Source organism: Paroedura picta, chromosome 4 (genome assembly GCF_049243985.1).
Source record: "Paroedura picta isolate Pp20150507F chromosome 4, Ppicta_v3.0, whole genome shotgun sequence".
In the NCBI taxonomy this organism is placed as follows: Eukaryota; Metazoa; Chordata; class Lepidosauria; order Squamata; family Gekkonidae; genus Paroedura; species Paroedura picta.
In genome coordinates this window covers 77,052,892-77,077,884 of record NC_135372.1, presented here as the reverse complement: position 1 = coordinate 77,077,884, position 24,993 = coordinate 77,052,892, and the positions used below count along the sequence as shown (strand labels likewise).

Below are 24,993 nucleotides of genomic sequence, written 5' to 3'. Positions count from 1 at the left end.
AACCCATAGAGGTTAGCAGCCCTAGGATGGAGTAATTGCAAAGGATATACCGATATTGTGTTAGCCAAGATTCAGTACTATGTATGCTATTGACTGTTTCCGCATTGAGAGATATATCTTGTTTTAGCCCCGCTTTGGATTTCCTTTGGATGCTGTGAGTCAACTCTAGACTTTTTGCATTTGGGCTTGCCTCCCCTCTTTTCTCAGGCTGAAATTCGTGACGCTTTCTGCATCTGAGTCCAATGGAGACAGTCTAGCATCATGCTTTGCTTTCTCCCTCTTTTCAATTCCCCCCCTGCAAAATGATACCTGCTCACACCTTCCTTTTTGTTGTGCCCCTTAATTCTACCATTCTGAACCCTCAATTGCCTCCCCTCCTTTCCCCCAAGTATACTGGAGGCACTTGTGATATAAGGTCATAAAGCTCTAGGAAATCTAGTGATTCCTAGAGTGATATGAGTTTTCCTAGGAGTGACATCATGGCATATTCAACACTACACACCACCCCCAATGACTTCTCTTCCTCCCAAGCTTCCACTGGTTAACAAGCAAGGCTGGTTAACCTTATTTTTAGCCCAATGGCAAACAGATATTTTTCTGACTGGAATGGAGAAATCTAAAGGTTCTCAGATCTAATAACATCTTTCCACACACACACCCTTTATGATATACCAAAGAAAAGTAGATTTTCTTAATTAAGGCACTCACTTGGTTAAGAGTAAATGTTGAACTAGACAGCCTGTTTAATAGGAAGAACTACCCTGTAAATGTAGGACTAAATGGAAATTTACAGTCCTACAATTATTTAAGCCACACACAGCAACAAAAAGGGGCTTGTGTGAACTCTAAAAACATTCCTGTGGCATTTTACAAGACTATATTTTATGGTTAGAAAATAAAATGCCTGATTTTGGGTTTTCTAGATATCCAAAGAAAGGAGGCTGATGAATATTGAATATGCTATTAGTATCTATGACTTTCAGGTGTTGAACTGTGATGGGGATTGCAAACCTGCCATATTTCAGATTTTGTATAGCAGTTGGACTTGTCTTTACAAGAAGTTTAGAGGTGGTTTTATCTTGATAGTCTACCTTTAAAAAGATATATTCAGGGTAATATAAAGGAGCAAGGGAAGTAAAACTGGTAGGTTTCCTTTATACAACTCTAAACTGTGAGGTGACTATTTAACTTGAGTGTTAAACATAAGACCTGAAAATGATTTTTATTTGATTCAGTAGTGGCAGAATTTAACTAAGAAGGGCAAATGCCCTGGCTTCCCATGTAATTCACTTTGCTATTGTTGGCTGAATTACCATTTAGAAACTGCAGAAGCAACAATGCAGTGTCCATTCTATTAAATTAGACTGTAGGCTTCTAATTTAAATAATTATATTATTCACAGGAGGAACTGTGATCCTGCTTGGTTTGAAGCACGGTGTAGCTAAACAACTGATCCCTTCTATGCAGACATGGATTAGGAGCTTATCTCCCAGTCAAATTTCCCTGAGCATTTCTACATCAAGTTCTAGCTCTTCTCCCATCCTAATGAAAGTTGTACTTAAACAGATCTAATGATGGATAATACTGGCTTCCAGCAGAAAGCAATAACTGATAATGCTCAGTCAACTGTTTTTAGAAGAAACAAGGATTCTATAGGTTTTGTATAAAGTCTTATCAAAGCATCGAGGACACTGGTGAATGGCTAGAAAAAACAGCTGACTGTTGGGCAGTACCTGAGGGTGAACAAAATATTCTGTGAGCTCCAAAAAAAGAAAGAAAGAAAGAAAAAGGTCTCTGAAAGACCCATTATGCACGGGGCTTTTAGCACACATTCGGGGTGGAATGGCGGCGACTAAAATCACTGATAGCGCACAGTGCTGGCTGCAACCAGCCACAGATTCGGTGCATGCTGCCGAAAAAGCCACGTTAGCGAAACGCAGAAGAAAGCGCAGCTTCTGGATGACCGGGGCGCAACCAGAAGTGGTGCCGGGATCGCCGCGTGCATAATCGGTTACTCTGGGTTTTGCCGCCGTCGCGCCCCGTCCTGTGCATAACCGGTGTGCTTCGTGTCTTCCCCCCTCGCGTTTTCCATGTGACCCGAAATCACCATTTCGGCGGCCGTGCATAATGGGCCATAGTGGTGGGCAAATGGCAACACAGAAGGGAAGGAATGAATAATGTCTCTGCTTGAAAAGGTCTTTCATAGCAGAACATGACATAGGGATGTTGATATTTCTGGAAAATTTCATGGGGCACATCACTGGGCTGAAGAAAGTGTGTTCAGGACATTTTTTCTTCCTCTCTAATAATAATAATAATAGTTGGGAACACCCAATGAAGATGATGGGTAATTGATTTGGGATGTACAAAGGAAACACTTCTTAACTTTAGCTACCTTCAAAAGTAGGAAAGGCAGGGCACAAATGTTCTAATAGATACACAGTCTTCACACAATTTAATTGTTGAATTCACTGTCAGTGGATTTAGGGATGATCACTAACATATGAGGATTTCAAATAGCATTTGATAGATTCATGGAAGACAGGTCCATCAATGGCTACTAGCCATGGTTCTTAAAGGGAATCTTTAGATCCAAAAGCAGTAAGCCTCTGAATACTAGTAATAGAAAGAAACATTAAAGGAAGACTTTGACTTTTACGTGGTATTAATTAGCCTTCTGAATTGTCTGCTGTGTAAAACAAGATGCTGGAGTGCATGGACCTCTGGTTTGATTCAACAAGGCTCTTTTGATGCTCTAGATCAGGGACTACAGCCCAGAATTGTTCAATGGTAGTGCCATATCAGGACTGCTGACTGTGGAGAAATACGGGAGAAGAAAGACAAGTTGCAAAGTAAAAGAACACAGAAAAAACAAGATTTTGAGGATTTACAAAAATCATAGTATACAGCCTCCTAGTTTGGGTCATGCTCCTTCAAGCATACAGCTGACTAGCAATTTCATTAGACTAGAAAAGGTGAATGGTGGTAATTCATCCCACTGTGATGTACTCTCCCCAAGAAGAAATAAAATTGCCTTCCCCATCAACATCATTGTAACTCAGCCAAGTGTTGAGGGTTACACCACTGAGATGCTCGTCTAGCCAAACTTTCTTCACCTGTTCTGATAATTCACCCTCCTCTGGGACACACACCTTCATGCCACTGTCCAACCAATTAGTTGCTTGACTGACTGCATTCTGCAGTCCTGAAGTGATGGTTCCCTATCTGACATCTTATGACAACTGATTAGTAAACTAGGCCATGAGTTTTAAGAAACATGCAATTTAGGAGCTGCTTCCATTAACTCTTTATATTCTAAAAGCTATATCACCTTGTAAACTGAATTATCACATCTACAAGGAATAGAGGCATGATTGAAATGGACCAATTATTGATAATCTGTTATGTGAAGGCTGCATATTTAGTGGGGAGAACATCCCACTGAATGCATTTTTCAGTAAACATGTACACATCAGGTTATAAATATCACAGCTGACAGTAAATAGAAATCCCCATTTCACAATTGAGAATGCTAAAGCATATTTTAAAAAGGGAGTTCCTTATAAAGGTGCTCAGTAAGCTATGACAAGACATTAAAAAACAAAGCAGGCCATGCATTTTCTAAAAAAAAAAAAAAGGAATGCCAAGCCACAATACAGAAAGGCCAAAATTGGGGGAGATAAGGTTTAGGAAGATTCTGACCATAGTTAAATGCAGCAAGGGAGCAGTTAAATGTCATTTAGAATTTGACTGCATTTGGTCACGGACACGTTCTCACATGAGAGCTGGTCAAACCAATCTTTCCGAAACACTGATTCCTGAACTTTTGCCAGAGGTGCCTCTCTCTAGTGGCCACAAAGCCTGATTTACCAGACATGTTAAGCCTCTCAGTCCTGAATAAGCAGTTAAATGTGTATCAAGCATCACATAGTAGGTTTAAAGGCACAGACCTAAATTTCACAGTCTAGCTGCAGCACTTAAACACAGGTAATAATTTGATTTATATCCATAGGTCTTACAGCAAATACATGCAAACAGGTTAGTTGCTTATTTTGCATTTTTCCATCTTTTAAAAAATACTAGCAATGATAGAATATGAAGATAATCAAGAGGCTTGTTTAAGATTCTATGAACCTGGATTTTTTTCATTATGACAACTGGTAAAGGTAAAGGTATCCTCTGTGCAAGCACCGGGTCATGTCTGACCCTTGGGGTGACACCCTCTAGCGTTTTCATGGCAGACTCAATACGAGGTGGTTTGCCAGTGCCTTCTCCAGTCATTACCGTTTACCCCCCAACAAGCTGGGTACTCATTTTACCGACCTCGGAAGGATGGAAGGCTGAGTCAACCTTGAGCTGGCTGCTGGGATCAAACTCCCAGCCTCATGGGCAGAGCTTTCAGACTGCATGTCTGCTGCCTTACCACTCTGCGCCACAAGAGACTCTATGACAACTGGAGTGCCTCCCAAATATCTTCTGTCTGTGGCTCAAATTAAAAAAAAAAAACATGCAGAGGAAGACAGGTCCTAACAGGTCTTCATTCTTAACAGTTGTAAAAAAGAACATATTGGACAGAAGCCAATGTACAGGCTGCATTTCCAAAATACGTCTTCTGTAAGAAGGAGGAGATTTGACTTGATGTAAAGCAGAGACCTTACATGCAGAAAGTCCTAATTACAGTTCCAAGAAGCTCCAATTGCTGGGAGAGCTGCTGCCTTGTAAGTTAGCACAGATAATACTGAGCTAGACAGACTAAAAAATAAAGAGTGGTCGAATCTGCCTTTACATTCAGGTGGTACCTTAATTTTGGCTAGAGATCTTAGATGACAATTTCCAAAGATGGCCTTATGTAGATTATATCTCAGGACTCATATGACTTCCACCTTCACTTTTGATATGGTAAGCCATATCAAAATTATCCTTGTGAGTTTCCAAATATGCATATTTCTTTAAATTACATCCCCATAGCAACAACGAGTACTTATATCAGACTACTAGTTTTTAACATTTCCCTTTTAACAGCAAATGTTAGACTGCATTTTTTAAAAATGGTTACCCTGTACAGAAAGAAGAAATGTAGTTAATATGCACAGATACCTATATTGTAAAATCTATAGGGTCTTCTGTCCATTGACCATTAACCAAAAATCTATGACTGACATTGTCTGTAGCTATAAATGAGAATGTATCAATTTGTCCAGCTCCTCCATTGTGTCTTTAGTACACCTTCATATAATCTATATCTAGCTGTGTGAACTGGCCCAATTGCAAGACAGTGTCTTCAGTATACAAATGTCCATACTGTGGATGCTGAGTACAATACTGCGAGGGAACAATGCAGAAAAGGTGCACTCACTGCCATGAGGGGTGAATGCCAAAAATACAATGGTGGGCTTCTGTGGCAGAAATGGTGCGACATGCAGAAACCAGGAAAAAGACAATCTTTTTTGCAGAGTATTTGCTAGGTTTTCCATGATGCCCCTAGGTTCCAGCTCAACAAATGAAATGTTTGTGAACATTTTTGTAGACATCCAGTCAGCACCAGGTTCCACTCCCTTTGTACAAATACAATATGTCCCCATTTTACTAATGGATTGCGTTCTATCATACAAGTTCTTTTGTGGTAACTAACCATGGACCACGTGCCAGGATCACCCAGAGAGGAGAAGAAATGGGAGGACATGTGGGAGAATGACCAGAAGCAATTATCTTATTCTGCCAGATTCACAGCAGGGTGATCTAGCAGAAAGTGGTCTGCCATCACACATCTAGCACCACTCCTGTCCTCCCACTTCACAACCAACAACCAAAAATAGTCTCTTATTTAGCCATGCACTTTCCCTCCCATTTCTTGATTCTCTGCTTTCACTTCCTCCTCAGCTTCTTCCATCTGCTGTTGCCTCTGGCCACATTCATGACTCTAGAAACTTTGCACATTAAGGCAGAGCTCATGCTTCCATGGAACAAGCTGTGAGTGATGGTGGGCAATGCTGCCCTTGATGCATAGGTCGCACATGCAGGCCAGCTTATATTCCTCTTCCTTTTGTTGATGCCTATCCATTATCTGTCTGCCAAAACCTAGACCTGTATGAGAACTTGCATCCCTTCAGAGCCCAGCTGCCCTACACGGTCCAGTGCCCATTCCTGCCCTCGAATAAGGGGATGATTTCCTCCAGGTGAGTTGTGTGAATGCAGAGAACATTGGTGATGACTTGCCCCAAGCTGGCTTTCGGACATTCTTCATTTGGGAGAGGGCCAGCCAATAATTGGAACAGATACTGAGCTCCTCTTCCCCTTGCTGAATGATCATGGAGGAGATTGCATCCTGCACTGTGCTCCTCTGCTCTACCAAATGTGCAATCATGATGTAGGTAGAGTTTCACTGGGTGGCTACTTCCTGAACAAGCTGGTGTTCATGCTCCACCTCCCACTGCCTCTCTCAAAGCAGACACACAGCTCTGATGTTGCACAAAAAGGGGTTGGTCAGGCACTAGCAGTTCTCCAGCAAGGTCCTAGTCTCAAGAGTGGTGGTGTTCCATCCCCTCTTAATAGTACTCCCCAGCACCAGTACAATTTTCACCATCCAGTGCAGTCTGTGTACCAGGCAAATGATGATCTTCAGGTGTGCACTCCTCATCTCTACCTGCATGTTAGCACCATCATCCATTAGGTAGCCATGAGTGATGTGTGCCACCTAAACACTCCCTCTTGCTACTCCATAGTTTCACAGTGATGTATGTTGCTGTGTGTTCTGTATCCATCCCCTGTGTGTGGAGGAGAACCATCTTGTATCAAGGTGGCAGTGGACTTCTCCCTTCCTGGGAGAGTTTCCTTGGTTGCCATGGTTTCCCACTCTGGAGTTTCCCCGGCTGCCACCATTGTACAGTGAGGTTGAAGTGGCCATGGTGCTGGCCACTTCAAAAGTCTGCCATCAGGGTAGGCAGTTTGGCCTCATGCTTTGGAGAACCTGGCCTTGACCAGCTCCACCATGGAGTTGTGCGTAGATGGCAACACTTACCCACTCATGGTCGCTCATGGAGGGGATGGTGTATTAGGCAGCCACATGGTGCATCAGCCAGCAAAAATCCATGTCTATCATGAAGGCAAATGGCCATCAACAGCAATCATCTTACATATGAGGTGATTGATTTTTTTCCCCCTGAGACCTCCCCCTTACCCTTTTTTCCTGCATTGGTGGCATCCCCGTTAGGGAAGTGGCTTGGTTAAGAAAAAAACAGGAACAAATCTTGAATCAATGCTGATTTAGGTTTTATTGGGGCTTATCCGAGCCAAATCACAATTCCCATTAGTTTAAGTGGACCAAATCAGAGAAACCCAAATAAATTTGGTTTTGATTTGGCTCATTGACAAAGATATTATAGTAAAGAGACTGTTCAGCAAAAGAGTAAAATGAAGCGAAATCCTGTGAGGGAGAGAAAAGGGTAAGATTGTCATACACATAGAAGACCACTCCTGTACAGGTCTTGGTAGGGGAAATAGCAACTAACTCTTCAGGGCTCACATATATACACATCAGAGGTAAAAAAATCTGCTTTTCCCAAAGTAGCATCATATATAATGAAAAGGCTACATATGTAGTGATGAATGTGTGGGCTGTATAAGGATGCCAAGGCTGTAACAGAAAGAGGAATTCACCACTTCTTGATTTGTGCCTCTGAGAAGGACTCTGAGAAGGTATGAAAGGTAGATAAACAGTCATAAACCCAGTTGCCCATTCTTGCACTGTATGAAATGCTCTACAGACTTCTGGAGTGATGTTAATGGTATTTATATAATATATATGCTGTACTAAACCTATTCTCAGCAATTCTTTTTGCTTTTGTTTCCTTAGCAGATTTATGATTGATTTTTCAATCTACTTTCCTCCCTTCATTGCAGTTTTCAACAGTTTTTGAGAAGCACTAGTGTTATACAGTGAATGACATTGGCATTATACTCGGAACCATTTCATGTCATGCTGTCACACTGTGCATTGAATGTGAATGGCTGACACAGCACACCTGACAATGTTTGCAAGAGTAAGACCCAAAGATGAAAGTGGCAAAAGCAGAAACAGAAGAGGCATGCTGCATTTAATAGCCTCGGGTCCTGTAGTGTAATCTCTTGAGAAAGTCAAGGATCAGGGTGTGAGAAGAGCTGTGAACAGAATATGACAGGAACTGTACTTTGTGCACAATGTATTAAAACCTGACTGTGAAATAAACTATAGTCAAGCTCCAACGGAGACTGGATTTTCAGGAAAAGCTGCTTTTGGGGTAAAAATTTCTTTGAAACTCCAAGTTTTAATCCAAAACAGTTAGAAGCATGTACAAATCAGTGCTCTAGCAGTTGCTAAACAGGGTACAGATACGGGAGGACTGGGAAGATAAAACGGTGGAGGTTCTTGTTTCCTTGGGGGCCATGGAACTGAATATTGATTTCATGATTTATTTCACATGGTTTTTCTTTGAGATTTGGGTGGTCTGAGAGAAAAAACAGGAAATATTTGGCTGGAATCTCCTTCTCAAAGAATATAGAAATCTCCTTTGTGGACATCCCCTTTAACAAATATGTCTCAGGTTCAGACCTCTATCTATATTACAATTATATCAACCTATTCAACAGGAACATTGAAAATTGATATAATAAGGTGCTTGGAATACTTTAAAGCTCTATATAGATGCTAAATATTATTTATCATTAGGACTATGTACTGGCAAAGCTTGGAAGTATGGCCCAAATGATAACACCTAAGTATTGGATTTTAGCAGTTTGGGAACAGAAGGCCCATTGGCTATAATGGGAGACATGGAAAACTGGGCTAAAATGAATTTGCAGATCAAACTAAACAGGGAAGAGTAGCAAACACACCAGAATACAGAATCAAAATACAGGATGGTCTTGACAGGCTAGAAAACTGGGCTAAAATGAATTTCAGTAGTGAGAACTGGGCAAAACTGAATAAAATGAAATTCAATAGGAACAAATGTAAAGTTCTTCATTTAGGTACGAAAAATCATATGCATCTATATAGGATGGGTGAGACTTTTCTTGGCAGTAGTATGTGTGAATGGAATCTGGCGGGTCTTAGTAGACCATACACTGAACATGAGTCAGCAGTGTGACTCAGTAGTTAAAAAGGCAAATGGCATTTTGAAAATGGAAAAAAAATGAGAAATCGAGTTTGGATCATTGACATGCAATCCCTGAAGACAACAGAATAGGAAAGAAAGAACAGGAGTTCACAAACTACTAAATTCTATGAATAGTGTAGCATCTCTGGGAGAAGAAGGTTACTGTCATGCCAGTTGTCTGGATCCCTTGGAGCAGTGCCTAGAAGTCTCAAGAAACACCTGTACATTCTAGACATTGAACAAATAACACTAGGTTAGGTGTTGTTTGGACACTGTTGCTTGGAACAGCAAGAATCCTGTGAAAATACATTTGCATTTCCCAGGAACTCATTTAGATCTCAAACTGAAAAAACATCTATCAGTCAAATATTGGACTGTAATAAATAATAATAACAGTCTCATTTAGTTCTATTTCCTTAGTGTGAGACTTAATTGCCTTTTTCCCAGGAACACAACTGGATTCTCTCACTGAATTCTTTTTTAAACCAATATGCAAAGAATTTATTCAGACACAAATCTTGGGAGATATCATGTCTTCAGGCGCAAGAGCTAATTTTCTTCCTTGAAACTGCTTTCAAGTAGCTCTGTGTGTATATGTCAATCTGCCACTTCTCTAGGTACTTCTAACACATTAGCACTAATTAAGACAAATGCTGTCTGCTAGCAGCAATACCTTACTACAAACACACACACCGATATCATTTCCAGTTGCTGTGTGAGAAAAACTAATGAGTGATAACAGTGTTTTGAGGTTACACCTTCTAAATGCCATTTGATTCAAATAAAAATTAACATGAATAGGCAACTATCCAATTGACCCAGGTAAAAGAAGCACAGACTGGCTGCATAGAGAGGTACCAAATATGCCTCAGTTTTGTTTCTTTTTGGTTTTGGAAGTTGTCATCATGGCTTCTTTCTGCTTTTTGCCTTTTGCAGTATTTTTTAAACCATTAATACATAATTGACACAAAAATGGCTGTCAGTTTTAATGATAATATTTCTATAACATTTTGATATTATAGTTGAGGGGGAAAAGATGGCTAAACTGTTTGGTTCTAAGTGGGGTGAACCAAAGTAAAAAAAAAACTGTTATTTATGAATTTCAGGGTATTATTATTTATAAAATTTATACTCTTCATCAGGGCCACCAGGAGAGCTAATATTTACAAAAAATTAAAAATTTCTTTTAAAACATTAAAACTGAAGAAAAACACATAATTCAAACAAATAAATCCAAATTAATCCTCTCCTGGGTTCTGACACTCTTAATCTCAGATGGCAAGAGCACCCAAACTTCAAACAATGACCATAGAGGTCAGATAGATTCATATAAAGTAGGTGGTCCTTCAGATAGGATGGTCTCAAGGCACATAGAGATTTAAAGGTCAACACCCATAAGGAAGGCCGGCCGTCAAAGAATTGAGGCTTTTGAACTCTGGTGCTGGAGAAGACTCTTGTGAGTCCCTTGGACTGCAAGGCGAACAAACCGGTCAGTCCTAGAGATCAGCCCTGACTGCTCCTTAGAAGGCCAGATCCTGAAGATGAAACTCAAATACTTTGGCTACCTCATGAGAAGGAAGGACTCCCTGGAGAAGAGCCTAATGCTGGGAGCGATTGAGGGCAAAAGAAGAAGGGGACGACGGAGAATGAGGTGGCTGGATGGAGTCACTGAAGCAGTAGGTGCAAACTTAAATGAACTCCGGGGAATGGTAGAGGACAGGAAGGCCTGGAGGATCATTGTCCATGGGGTCACGATGAGTCGGACATGACTTCGCACCTAACAACAACAACCAGTACCTTAAATTACACCCAGAAACTGACTGGGAGCCAGTAAAAATGGGCCAAAGTTGTAGATCCCTAAGCTTCACTTCATTTAACATCCAAGCTGAAGCATTCAACACTAACTGAAGTTTTCAAAACACTTTTCAAAGGCAACCTCACAAAGAGTACATTGCAGTAATCTAATCCAGATGTAAACAGTGCATGCACCACAGTGACTAGATCTTTTTGCCCAGAAAGGGCTGTAGCTGGCTACACAGTTGAAGCTGGTAAAAGACAGTCTTGGCCACAGCTGCCACCTGCTTATCTAGTAATAGACCTGGGTCCAGGGGTTCTCTCCAATTATGGACTTAAAAGGGAGTACAACCTTATAAATTGCTGGAGCATGCAAGATTTGCGGTGTCCATGACTGAGCAGAATATGAGTGTCCTGAAGGGTCAATTGGAGGAGATGGGTATTTAGCATAGTTGGAATAGGAACTTCCTGATGATTTTCAAATAAGCTCCTCAAATTTCCTGATTAACTTAACACGAGACTTCTTGATCCTTTGAAGTCTCTCTGCTTGCCTCCAGAACAGCAGTTGAACAAACAGAAGAATGATGGCAGACAACAGAACAAGTATTTAGGTCTCGCTTCTCTCCTCTTTCTATACTTAGTTGTTTCTCTTCACAATAAAACTATTTCATTCTTTAAGTAGCTTGGTGCTACAATCTTGCTGCATATTGTCTGCCAGCAGGGTTATGGGCCCAGAGTGAGCATTCACACTGCAAAATTAAAGGCAGTTTTTGATAACAAAGAGAAGAAAAAACGGAAAATGGCAACTATCAGTATAACTAACTATTGGATAGGCTTACTGAAGGCAATGAAGAGCCACCTGCTAGACATGGGACTGTGGCATGCTATTAGAGTCCCCAAATGGGGCAATGGCCAGCAGGCAGGACAAAAGGTAAGGAACACAGACAAGGAGAATTCAAGAGAGACCATAATTAAGGGATGATAAATAAAGATGTTCTGAGTTATTCAAACACAAACAGCAAAAGCAGTCAGGGCAGAATTAGTACAGCATTATGTTAATTCCTCTCTGAAAAGTTAGCTTTATTTATTAAAGAGACCATTTAGCATTTAAATGCCAGATGGAGGCAATTTGTACAACCACAGATAATTTGCTTGGTTTAAATGGGCAACTGCAAAGTGCTAGCAAAGAAAGAACCAAAACCTAGGACTTTATATGGCCTTCAAGCTGGAGCCAGTGCAGCTGGGAGAGCACAGGTTGGATATCTTGAACTTTCCAGAGAAACCTCAAGTGCAGCACTATGTAGAGTGAGTTACAATAGTCAAACCTGGAGATGATGGTTGCCTGGATCACAATGGCTTGGTCAGGAACCAATAGGCAGGGTGCTAGTTGTGTCTCCATAGATAAGAAGGCATCCAGGATCACAACTAGACTTCTGACAATGATCAAAGTTGTTAATTGGACCCTGCCTAGAGATGGGAGCTACACTATTTCACCTCAGGCACACTGACCCAACCAGAGAACCTCTTTCTTAGCTGCATTGAACATCATCCAACTCCAGTATCAGAACACTGAGAGATCCAAGGATATCAACAGAATCACAGCCCTGCCCCTCTCCCGGAGCTGGTCATCCACCTGGATGGCAAAAACTATTTCTTTCCCATAATCAGGCCGGAAATCAAATTAGAAGCTGTGTGCTACACACTTGTCTTAGGTAGTAATTTGATCTGATATTATCCTGCAGTGGAAGCTGCTTCTGTCTTTAGCCTATTTTAACTCCTATCTGTCTATGGTGAAATCTGTTAGCTATATATTAAAATAAGAGTTTTTGACATGACTTACAGTAAGAACACAGTTTAAAAAATGATTACATGAATGATTACATCAATGAAATTATTAAACACATTAAGAATCAAAACCCTCCCCACCCTATTTATCAACAAATACACCGTAACACAATATAATATCAGTAGGTCAAGAGTGCAGAGGGGAAAACAGAAAACCAAAAGAAACATAAAGCCCTGGAAATCAGAACCACCTTAACCGATCAAAACTATCTGTCTTCATTCATCTCAGCTCAGAGGCCAGGGGCACACAAAGAGGGTTATTTGATGAACATGGGAACAGAAACTGCTTAAGATATATTTGCAGTATAAAGAAGCCAATTTACCCCATGTAAGCCCATTGACTTCAATCAATTTAGAAGGGTGTAACTCTGTTTAGGATTGAACTGTTAAAAACACAAATAATCACTGGCTGCAGTCAGAGCTAGCAGTTTGAATTTTTCCTGGAAATGAATTAGAAGTCAGTGAAAGATGTTATAAAACTGGGACGTTATATTCCAAAACACTTGGTCAGGTCACTGGGTTCATTACAGTAATTTGGGGCAGTCCTCAAAGGCAGCTCTGTACAAAGTAGATGTGATCAAAATGTGGATAATAATATTTTTCAGGAAGTAGCACAAATGCCAAATCAATCAGAGATAACTAAAATTGCTGTGTTTAACAGCACAAATGTATCCAATGAATGTAGGCTACAAGATGTACATTAAAAAAAATATAAGCAATTTTACAAATGAAGGTTTTTAAAAATTAATCAACATAAATTCCAGATGCAATGTCCGTAACCAAAAGCATTCTTTATGATGTAATATTAAAAGGTGCATATGAATATGAAAAAGTTATATGTAAAAACATGTACATTGGTTGCAGTGGTGCTATTTAAACATGTGGGATGGGTCCTCTGGATTCACAGTAGTTCTCTCTTGCAATTTGTGATAAAGTTGCTATGTGCTACAAATGAGACCTCTAAAATTATACACTCAAAGCCTATCAACTTGCTTTTTTAGGGAAAATGCAATCCCAAACTACACTATTTATCAACATAGATCAGCTTTATTTGGATTGGGCTTTAGTTTATTTGGTTTACTGCATCTACCCTATTACTATTTCCAAATACATATAACAGCCACTGCCTCAAGGGACGCTTATTCAAGTGAATCACCAGAAAAGGAGAAACAGAACTGCATGTCATGCACACACTGGTAACACTTGTCTCCAAATCTTCTTCCTGGGGGTTGCACATGACTATTAAATATTGTGGGTTATGAGGTGGAAACTTGCATGGCCCACAGCACAAGTTCCAGAGTACAACCAGGAATCTGACTGGAGAAGTAGCTATTCCAGAAGAAAATTCACCAAGGGTTGAGAGGAAAGCATTCGGATTAATCAGCCTACAAAAACTGAATTGGTTTGTAATCTGGACCAGGGAATAAATTGTCTATGGCAAGATGTTTTTGGACATTCCCATGATTATCATGAAGTCCTGATGAGTTCCATATAAGGAGTTGTCACTATGCATTAAAGTTACCTGAATTTTAAATTGCTGAGGATGTGAAACCAAGTCCAGTACTACCTCTAATAGCTCGTGTAAAGAGATATGGAAGCAGTAGTGTAGTGGTACACCAGCAGAATTTCTGATTTGTCCCAGTATCAGTAATACATATCTTGGATTAGTGTTTGTATATCACAGATTGATCTGGCATTAGTAGCAGCACACTGAGACTCAGGGCACTTCCGCACATCGAAAAAAATAGTGTTACGCATAGCGCTAAATATTATTGCAGCATTCCTTACCTTCTTGCAATCTCACTGTAGTCTGTTACTTTTTGCACTTCTTACACTCCACAAGCACTGCTTGAAATGGTGGAAGAGAGCAATGTGGTTTATATGCAACTCTCTTCTGCCTGTCAATCAAGCCAGGCATCCAATCCCCTTTCTCCTTTTTTAAAGGTCCCGTGATGCCTGCCAATTTTTTTTTAATTAATAGTTCTCCGTTGAAATGCGTATGCATCTAATTACAGATTTATAGTGCTTTTTATAACGCCACCCCTTATGGAATCATGAGTTTTGAATCGTTTAAAAATTAATCTTGTTCCTGATTTGGTGGGTGGGGGAACTGTAGAGTGGCATGCTTTGTGTGACTACTTTGGGGAAAAATTCTTTTTGGCTTTGCCTGCATGCATGTATGCCTATTTGTTGCTCCAGACTGTTCGCTTAAAAAAATTCTGTTCCTGGAAGAAGGGAGAAGGGTGGGAGGGCGGAACATTGGAGGTGGAGGTAGTTCTTCTTTGCCTCCATACATTTCTTTAGCATGTAGTGTGCTGGTTGTCTGCTGGGGGAAAGTACTTTTAGTTTGGGGATTCCACTTCATGAGATTCCCCAACTAGCACTTTAAAATGGAGGATGTAGTCAGCCATTTGCTGCCAGAATGCTGGATGTTGGTAACATCATGAGGAGCGGCCGGAAATAAGGACTGCCTAAGGTAAGCATTTCACTATATTTAACGGGTGCAGAAAGGCCCTTAGTATTGTGTTGTTGGATCTATCAGAATTTCCCAGTTAAGGGAGGAACTGGAAAATGGGTAGGCATTAAATATCTGACCACTCTTTCCTTTACCTGGCCTGCAACTCCCCAACAATATCCAGCCCAGACTGCAACCAAAAGTAGGCTTCCAGGAAGACAGATGAGAGAAAGAACTTCATTCCATTCACTTTCCTCATCAATTTGTAAAAACAGAGAAAAAAACCAGTCACAGGAAACCCATTCTCAGAAGGTCCTGCAGAAAACACACAGAGCTTTCACCAGCGTGCTCATTACCCACTGGTTCAGTTCACAATTTGCAAATTGTGAACAGCATAGACAAATCATAGAATCATAGAATAAAAGAATTGGAAGAGACCTCATGGCTCGCTCATCTAGTCCAACTCCCTGCACTATGCAGGACACTCACATCCCAATTGCTCATCTACAGTAACCTGCCACCCCTTTGCCTTCACAGAATCAACCTCTCCGTCAGATGGCTATCTAGCCTCTGTTTAAAAATTTCCAAAGATGGAGAACCCACCACCTCCCGAGGAAGCCTGTTCCACTGAGAAACTGCTCTGTCAGGAACTTCTTCCAGATGCTTAGATGGAATTTCTTTTGAATTAATTTTATCCAATTCATTCTGGTCTGTCCCTTTGGGGTATGAGAGAACAATTCTGCTCCATCCTCTATATGGCACCCTTTTAAATAATTGAATGTTGGAAAATCTGATCATTTGTATTGAAACATTTCACATACATTGCATTGTACAAAAAACCCCTAATTGTGCATTGCCCAGCTGTTCACTACCACTGACTCTCCTCCCTGGCTATAGCATTCTTTAAGAACTTAAACCACATGCATTTGAAGATTCATGCCTTGAATAAATCTTTGTTGGTCTTAAAGGTGCCACTAGATTCAGTTTTTGTTGTGCTACTTCAGACCAACACGACTATCCACGTGAACATATTCATTTTAGTTAGTGACTGACAGGTATAAGTTCAGTTCCTTATGACAGACTGATATTGTGTTTATTAATAACAAAGGGAGATGATTTGTCCAGATCTGAAACATTTCATGTGTGCACATACTTCCACTGCCTCATGGGAATACCAGTTTCTGTGATCCCTTCTCCCTGTACGTCATATAAATAGAAAACAGGTGAAACTGAGGGGCTTTTCACACGCCTTCAAAATCGCACAATGGTTGCCAATTGAAAACGCTACTGATTTGCCATTATGCACAACGTCGTTGACAATCTGCCACACACCTGAAACCGATCCGCAAAAAGCGCTTCCTTGTAGCGCTTTCAGGGAAATCCCCAAAAGTGGATTCACCCTCCGGAAAGCGCTACACTCCTGCAACCAATCTGCAACACTAGCGGGAAAGTTCTGTGCGTTACCATTGTTGTGGTTTCTACAAAGTCCCTCCCCCTGGCTCTCTCCTCTGATCTTCCGGCGAAGCGATCGCCATTTTTTTTTCTCCGAGCGAGCGAAGTTCAACCCACCAGCAAGCCTGTTTAGAGGCTTCCCTGGCTTCAGTCCCTCCCCAGAGCTGTTTAGTCACTAAGCACAAACAACAGAGAAGCCCGTTTGCTGATGTATTTTCCCTTTATTTTTTACACTGTTTTCGGCCGAAAATTGGGCCTGTGAGGGGGGGGGGGATTTTTTTTTTCACTTGGGGGGAGCGTGGCAACGATGAAACGACAGCTCAAACACACCTGCCAGCTGATGGGTCTCTCCGTTGCAACGAATCAACACATATTCGTTGCAATGGGTGTGTTTTTTTTTTTTTTAAACCCTTTCTTAAAGGGAAAGGGGCTGTTTGGGAGCATGCTAACAGCTGCCCATTGGCTGCTTGACGGCCAGGGGCGGGACGAGCTCGGCAATAGCGCTTCCTGTCTAGCGATTTTTGCTGAGACCGGAAGCTTGTGGGAAACGATAGAAACGCAACTGGATTCCACTACAAAGTCAGGTATGCATAATGACGAATTGCACTATTTTAAATGGCGATTTTTCGTTCAGCAAACAATTTGCTACAAGGATCCCGGTGCGGAAAGCCCCCGAGAATAATCTCCTCTTGAAAATGGAGTCACTTTAATGACTCTGGGGGATATGCGCTTGCACTGGTTATAAAGTTCTCTTCTCTAACTAGACAGGTGCAAAAGATACAGCAATTTAAAAAACATAAGCTAGAAATGCAGATTATTTTACAAGGCATGACCTGTTCATGACCCTGCAGCAAACAGAGTAATATATTCAGGAAAATTTATAGAAGCAGATACTTGGAGAGCTGTCTGGCTGAATGCCAGAAACTGCCCAGGCACAAATGACACTACATGGTACCTGCTTCAGACTTTGAGTACAATATTGAAGAAAGCTGATGAGGGGCTCAGCTCACCTCTAAGCAATCAGTTTGGCCACAGTAAGTTCAAATACTGACCACATTTTAAAAAAGTGTTTAAAATTTTTGGTTCTCACTTTGTCATCTTCTTTTCCTAGCCTCTGGGCCAAACTAGACATCACAGTGTTCACATGACAGCTCATGGACACCTCATCCAGCCTCATGCAGGGCTCGATCACTTCATGGCATTGCTTTGCAGGTGTCTAATTAGTCACTCCTCAATAAGGACTCAACAACTCTTTTTGACATGAAAAGGCCATAGCTACTTTCATTATTTGAGAGTGGCATAGCCTGGAAGTGGATATGCCCTCTTGTGGTCAGCCGACCACAAGGCAGCCCTTTTTATTCTGCAGGTTTCCTTCAACGGGTTGTGCTGGCTCAAATGCCACCTTTTCCCGGACTGACCTGCTTCCTGTGGGAAGTGGCATCTGAATGCGAATCCATCGAGTGTCTTCTTCCTCTGCTGGTTTCACCTGCCATCTGGAAATGTGAGCTCCCCAAGCAGGCTCCGCATCCACACATCCCCTTAAGCCCCCCCCCCCCCAGCTTACTAGGGATGCCAGCATGCAAGTTTGGCTCCCCTTGGAAAATTTCCGCTCCCAGCTAACCAACCACCAGCTGTGACAATAAAATGTACAAACAGTTGTATTTATTACCCTTATTTCAGTTTCTTTCATTTTTTTTAAAACATGCAACGCAACTGTCATGAACCAGATTAATGCAACATTTTGAGGGAAGGTGGCTGGGTGTTCGCTTCAGTGCCAAAGGGAAGAAGAGGCAGAGCAGTTTGACTTTGCTCCCTCTAACGGAGCACTGCCTCTTCCCTTCCCCTTGCTGCTGTCGCCCAGGGGCTGCTGCTGGGGATGCTGGGATTTGTAGTCTCCAATCCCTCTGCAGTGTCCCTTTTCAGCGCTCCAGACCCAGTGGCAGCAATGGCCTCCTTGCTGATCCTCAGGTGCTATTTTTAATAGCTCAAAATAGCAGTGTCCATGGGTAAGATACATGCACACCATCATGGCTAGGTTGACCCTTTCACCCCAGTAACACACTACAGTCTAAGTCAGACAATAAAGGCCCGAGTGAAAATAAAGAAATCCAACATTTCTAACTCTTCCTTTTGTTATTCCTTATAGCAAAAGACAGGGTCGTAACACAGTGGAAAAGCACAAGTTTGCATGCAGACTTACCACGGCTGTGTGTTGATGCGGTGCGGGGGTTACTGTGAAGGGGGTGTGATGGCATGTCAGCGGTGGTGTGCACAGCCAGAGACTGCATGCTTGCATTGGCCCGGTGGAGAGGCAGAGCTTGGGTGTGCCTACTTAAGGTGCCACGTGCCCAGGCCCAGTCTTTTGCCCCTGGCTCAACGTCGGGCAGCGTCCCTAACCTTCCACACTGTTTTGAAAGTTGTTGTGTTAGTTAGTAATTTGAAATTATCATCACAGGATTTGCCATGAGAAAGTGTCTGTTGGCAGAGGCCCTGTCTGTGCACAGGAGCCCCTGGAGATTTAGGGCCTCCTAAGAGGCGGCACGGTAATGGGGAAGCCGTCCCAGCTGGGAATGCTTGAAATAGGCCTGTTTACCAAGTGACCTGGGGGAAGCTAACTGAGGTTGGTGCCCTTTGGCTCCCCCTCAAAAGGTAATTTCCCAGTTAGAGCAGGATTCTGGGAGGCAAGGAGATATGATTTCCCAGCTGGGAATGGTCGGGAACTCCAGGGTGCCTCTCAGAATCAGGGGATTAGGTCCAGTTGGCTGACTGGCAGGGCAGGCTCTCTTCTCATTGGTTGCCAACCTGTTTGAATTGTTGCAGCTTTGACAAGCCATGCAGCTTCTGCCCCAGTCCCCAGAGGACTGTGGGGTGGCACCACAGTTTCAGAAAGGCACTTGGCCTCCACTCTGGCCCTCACAGGACAGCAGGGTGGTGCCTCAACTTTGGCCTGCTGTGTGGCATCCTCCCTAGGCCCCAGAAGTATCTGGCTTCTCCGGCCACCTTCCTCCCTCCCTCATGGCCAGTGCCCAAGCCTCTGCCTCCACTGGCTGCCTCTCTCCCTCCCTTGTGGCTGGTGACCCAGCCTCCGACTCCACTAGCCACCTCCCTTTCTCCCTCTCTGTCTTTTCTGCCATGCTCCCTGGGGCGGGATTATGGATGTCATGTCCATACTCATTTCTGTCCCAGGAGGTGTGCCAGTAGATGTGTTCCACATCAAAAAGACTGCTTTGGAGGGTGGACTCCATAGCATTATACTCCATTGAGCTGTCTCCCTCCCAAATCCTGCCTACTCCTGGCTCCACCTCCAAAATCTCCAGGTATTTCCCAACCCACAGCTGTCAACCCTACAGGGGAGGTATAGAAAAGAATCAGTTAGAGAAGCAAGAGATTATGAAGGCCAAGGAATATGATGATTTGAAATAAAGAGCCATATTGTCTGCTGAAGTTCTAGTAAGGCATTTATTCTGATGGTTTTCCAATTAAGTATCATATGCCATTTTTTTAAAGCTTTTAAGAATGAACTTAGGTACAATGATCTTTAAATGATCCAGCAAATCATTGACCACTGTATATGGCTTTGTGATTGTACATTTCTCCAACTGAATCCTAGACTTTGTCTATATATGCAGGAAAATGAGGTGGCACAGAGCTAAGATGGCAGAACAGACCTTACTGCTTTATATAAAGAAGAGGGATTGTTGTTAAACATTCCCCTATTTTAGGCAGAAAAATAGCACAATATACAATAATAAAACCTTCTCTCTGATGTGCCCTTTTCTTTTTTCAGGGGATTTTTACATGAGGCTTGTTGACCTTTCTCCCTGATAGTCTGAAGCTGTACAGTCCACTCCACTATGTGATTTTGCTGCCTGTGTAGACAAGACTCTATTTTAGAGTTGCAATAAAATATATGCATCTTGGTACTACAAGCCCCATTTGTATTCCTGTTCATGAACAGCATTACAGTTGTGGTTTGTTCCATTCATTTCAATTGAAAGAACAGATCCTTGTGTATTAAATGAGTATTTAGATAGTTGGTCTGCAGTAAAATAGTTAGATCTGAGTCCAGTAGTACCTGGACTCAATTCTAAATGCATTTAGATAAAATCTGCAGACTGCATTGAAACTAATGGGGCATCCTTTGCAGTTCTGGAAATTCTACCTGAGCACTGGAACTTCTCCATCAATAAGGATTCCCTATATTGTGGCAAGAGTTATTTTGGTGAGGTTTAAGGTTCAAACTCAGGGATACTTAACCCCAGTGTCACTATTCCCTGGATGTTTTCAAGCAGTTTTGCATAGAAAAGAAGCTTGATCTATGATTTTTAAATAGGCAGTGCTTCAGTCTCCAAATGCTACTCTTCATGTTTTTAATCACATCTGCTACATAGATGTGGCTATGAATAATTAATGATGCCTTCAACATTACACTCATAGATTATGGTGGAGGCAGTGACTATGCACCGTCTCAAACGGCAGAAGCCATTTAGGAACTGTTATCCACTTTCCCTTTATATTTGCCATGCAATCACTTATTGCTTAAAAGGGTAAATCTTTCATAGCTTTAATTAAAGCATTTAATATAATTTACACTGATGTTCTATGTGCTCAGGGTCTGTCAAAATTGATGCTTTAATAACGTGTCATTCCCTTTTCCCCCTCCTCTCCCGACTGGCCTGAAATCTGTTAAAATTACCACTAATCTAATTGGGAACAAAGTTGTCAAATGCACGCAGCTCTGACAGTTTGTCTTTCTGCAAACTGCCAACAGATTGCAAGTTACGCATGTGTTGCGCAGATGGGTAAGTTAAAAGGAACATACAAAAAAAAAAGCAATTTATTAAATCACCTGGAACCAGCAGCTCCATTCCAAAAATAGTGAGAATGAAATATAGCAGGAGCCATAAGAGTTGGCACTGGAATATGCCAGAAGGTACCAGTTACAAAACAAGATAAACATTTTGAGAAGCCTCAGCTGTGTAGCAGAATAATGAGGAGTTATTTAACCCGATCTGGATTACCAGTAGAAATTAATTTAGAGTGTACATTTTTTTTAGAGATAAAAAGGATTTTTAATCCCTATTTTTAACCCTTCCAAAATACTGGCAAGATCTCTTTTTCTCCTCCCTTACTCCCCTAGCAATCTCCCTATGTTCCTGGTTTAAATCATCTAAAGTAGAACACTGGAAGAACCGTACATATGGTATCCTCTCCTACAGATACTTAGCCATAATCTCTTTCCTGTGCTCAACCTCCATTTCAGGAAAAAAAAGGGATTGGATCCAACTACATGGTTGGGAGCTGACAATAATATGCCAGCAGTTTGCTTTCAAGCCACTAACACAGATCAATTTGGAATTTTAATTTTAAAATGGAACTTCAGTTGAAGGCTGCACAGATGTGGTAAATACTTCAAATTTTCTGTTTCTCAATTATCCGATATCATGACTGCCTGAATTTTCTGGATGTCTTTATTTTGTAATCCAATGTCAATAAAACCCTAAACTTCTGCATAGTCAAAGGAACATCTGGAAAAAAGCCATTAGAATTTCATGATGGAGTGAAGCTGTGAAATCTGTTGTCAGCCTATGAATATCTGATGCTTGAGAATCCCTTTCTTTTACCAACACAGTTAAGGAACAGGAATTCTAACTCAGATGCATCAGCTGCCTAGTAGGACTAAGCCTGATCTCTTTTTAGAAATTAATCATCATATCCAAACAGATGAAACTCTGCTGCATCCTAAAGCCTAAATGAACCTCAACACTCCTGTCAGTTTCACATAAAGCATGTGCTGAAATCTGAAACAGTGAAGAATGTGTTTGAGCCTTGCCATGCCCACCTTTCTGCTTTCCAAATAGTTTGACCAGATTTTCTTCCTCTAATGGACCTTTATGGTCAAAAGGAAGAACTGCTGCAAAAAAAGTGCGAGTAGGCAAAGGGTTCAGTTTCCATTCCTGCCCAACTTTATAGAGATTTGACACGAGCCATATCAAACCTTGACACCAGTTGCCTAAGGGTAAAATCACAGGGAATTGGGTATTCAGATTTCAGCTGTGTTTCTCCTTCATGCAGCAGCTGCAAACAGCCCAGATTTAAACTTGGGCCTTGGTGAAAGGGAAGGGGTTTGCTATCCCATTTTACTGATTTTAATCAGCCCTTTAGAAACATATAGGCACCATAGAGTTAAAAAAGCATACAGCAGTTCTAGGAGGCAGTTTGTACCATCCCTTTCCCTGCACTGCAGGCCTGATGCAAAATGTAGAAGGCCTATCAGGAGAGGCGATGGGGAAATAATAGGAACATAGATGGCTAAGAAAGAAGGGAGCAGGGTACAAAGCCAAAAGGAGAGGGAATGGCAAAATTGATAGCCATCTGGGAAGGGTGGGCTATAAAAGTAAGGTTGTGCTTGTTGTTGTTGCTGTGGTTGTTGTTATTGTAGTTTGGAGATCCATAGAGGGTGCCTTAGAAACCCAGTCGTGGCAAAGGAGCTGAAGCACGGCATTGAAGCCAACATACCTGACATTGCTGTTTCCTTATTTTGTTCCTAATAAAGTTTGAGGGAGGAGGGGATGTAGGAGGAGGATGTGGAGAATATTGTCCTGCACACACACACAGACACACACACAAAGAGAGAGAGAGAGAGAGAGAGAGAGAGAGAGAGAGAGAGAGAGAGAGAGAGAGAGAGAGAGAGTATGATTTATAAATGATGGTCTTAACCTCACTTACAAAGAGGCTGTTTAAATGATTTACGGATTTCTTCTTCCCTTTGTTAATTTAACTCATTTCTTAGGAAATTATACCACTTAATCAGTGCAAGAATAAAATTAGCTAGAGTGCCCATTTGATGGCAAAAAGAGTGTAAATAACTTTTAGTGAAAATTGGGGGGGGGGGACACACATTAAAGTGTGAGTCTGTGTTGAGGGGGCTAACTGTATGTTACCCATAAATGTATTAGAGTCCTAACATCATTTTTAGAATACAAGCTTTGGGGGACTGAAAAGGAGAAAGGTTATAGTGGGGAACAGGATACTAGTCCACTTTGAATCCCTCCCCGGCAACTGTTTCCTACCCAAGGTTTCAATTGTATGCTTGAAAGAGAAAGTGTTACACATCTCGCCCCATGCTGTTTCTTTACTCCTAAACATCCGTTTGTGAAGCTTTTTCATAAAAAATAAAGATGACTTCAGGGAACTAATGAATGCATTTGTACATAAAGTGAATTTAGTCCTTGATCATGTGAAATAGAGCAAAGCAGCTTGAAGTGGATGATAGCTAAGTGAAATCTAAATTAAAGGCCAAGCTACGCAGGATGCTGGAGGTTTGTCACTAGAGTGGGAACTTGTGTAAGACAGGGTGGAAACAGGCCATGGTGCTGGGGAAGAAGCAAGCCAATTCTTCCCATACTTCACTGTTTATCCAATATACCCCCACCTACATTTAGACCTCAGTAAGGAAAAAATACATTTTCTCATTTTAAATATATATATATATATATATATATATATATATATATATATATATATATATATATATATATATATATATATATATATATATATATATATATATATATATATATATATATATATATATATATATATTATAGGCTTTTAGAAAACAAAATAAAGATATGAAGGGAATACAAAAATGAAAAAAGGTTGCATATCAAAATTATGTATGTGTGTGTATTCAGTGGTCTCCAAACTTTTGTGTGTATTCAGTGGTCTCCAATCACCGGGGACTGGTCAATGCTTGACAATTTTACTGAGGCCCGGGGGGGGGGGGACACACGTCGCCATCGAGGGACATCTTCCAGAATTTTGGCCAATTTATTAGAAGAAGAATCATCCAACCCCCTGCACAATGCAGGAATTCACAACTACCCCCCTAACCACAGTGACCTCAATTTCATGCCCAAATGATCCCCCCCCCAAATCTCCAGAATCCAGCCTGGCCTGGAAGAAATTCATCTACCACTCCACAGTGGCAACCAACAATTCCCTAGGTATGCAAGGAAGGATCATAAGAGACAAACATCCCTTCCTGCCTACCCACTCACAATCTGTCTAAGTTCATTAGAAGGAGAAGAGTTGGTTCTTATATGCTGCTATTCTATACCAGAAAGAGTCTCAAAGTGGCTTTACAATAGCCTTCCCTTTCCTCTCCCTACAATTGACACCCTGTGAAATAGATGGGGCTGAGAGAGCTCTGATATTACACCTTGGTTAGAACAGCTTTATCAGTGCTGTGGTGAGCCCAAGGTCACCCAGCTGGTTGCATTTGGGGGAGCGGGGAATCAAACCTAGCCA

The 24,993-nt window shown here is 41.5% G+C and overlaps 1 long non-coding RNA gene across 20 annotated transcripts in view; it reads right to left on the bottom strand.

Moving 5' to 3' along the window:
- Nucleotides 1–1,906: 1,906 nt before the first annotated feature.
- LOC143835605 (uncharacterized) overlaps nt 1,907–24,993 on the bottom strand; it is a 106,933-nt gene continuing 83,846 nt past the window's right edge. For 14 of the 20 annotated variants that reach the window (XR_013230244.1, XR_013230254.1, XR_013230242.1 and 11 more), the window contains one exon: nt 1,907–23,282. This is a non-coding gene — a long non-coding RNA (uncharacterized LOC143835605). The remainder of the gene's footprint in view (nt 23,283–24,993) is intronic. The other 6 variants (XR_013230250.1, XR_013230257.1, XR_013230258.1 and 3 more) reach the window with 2 other exon arrangements.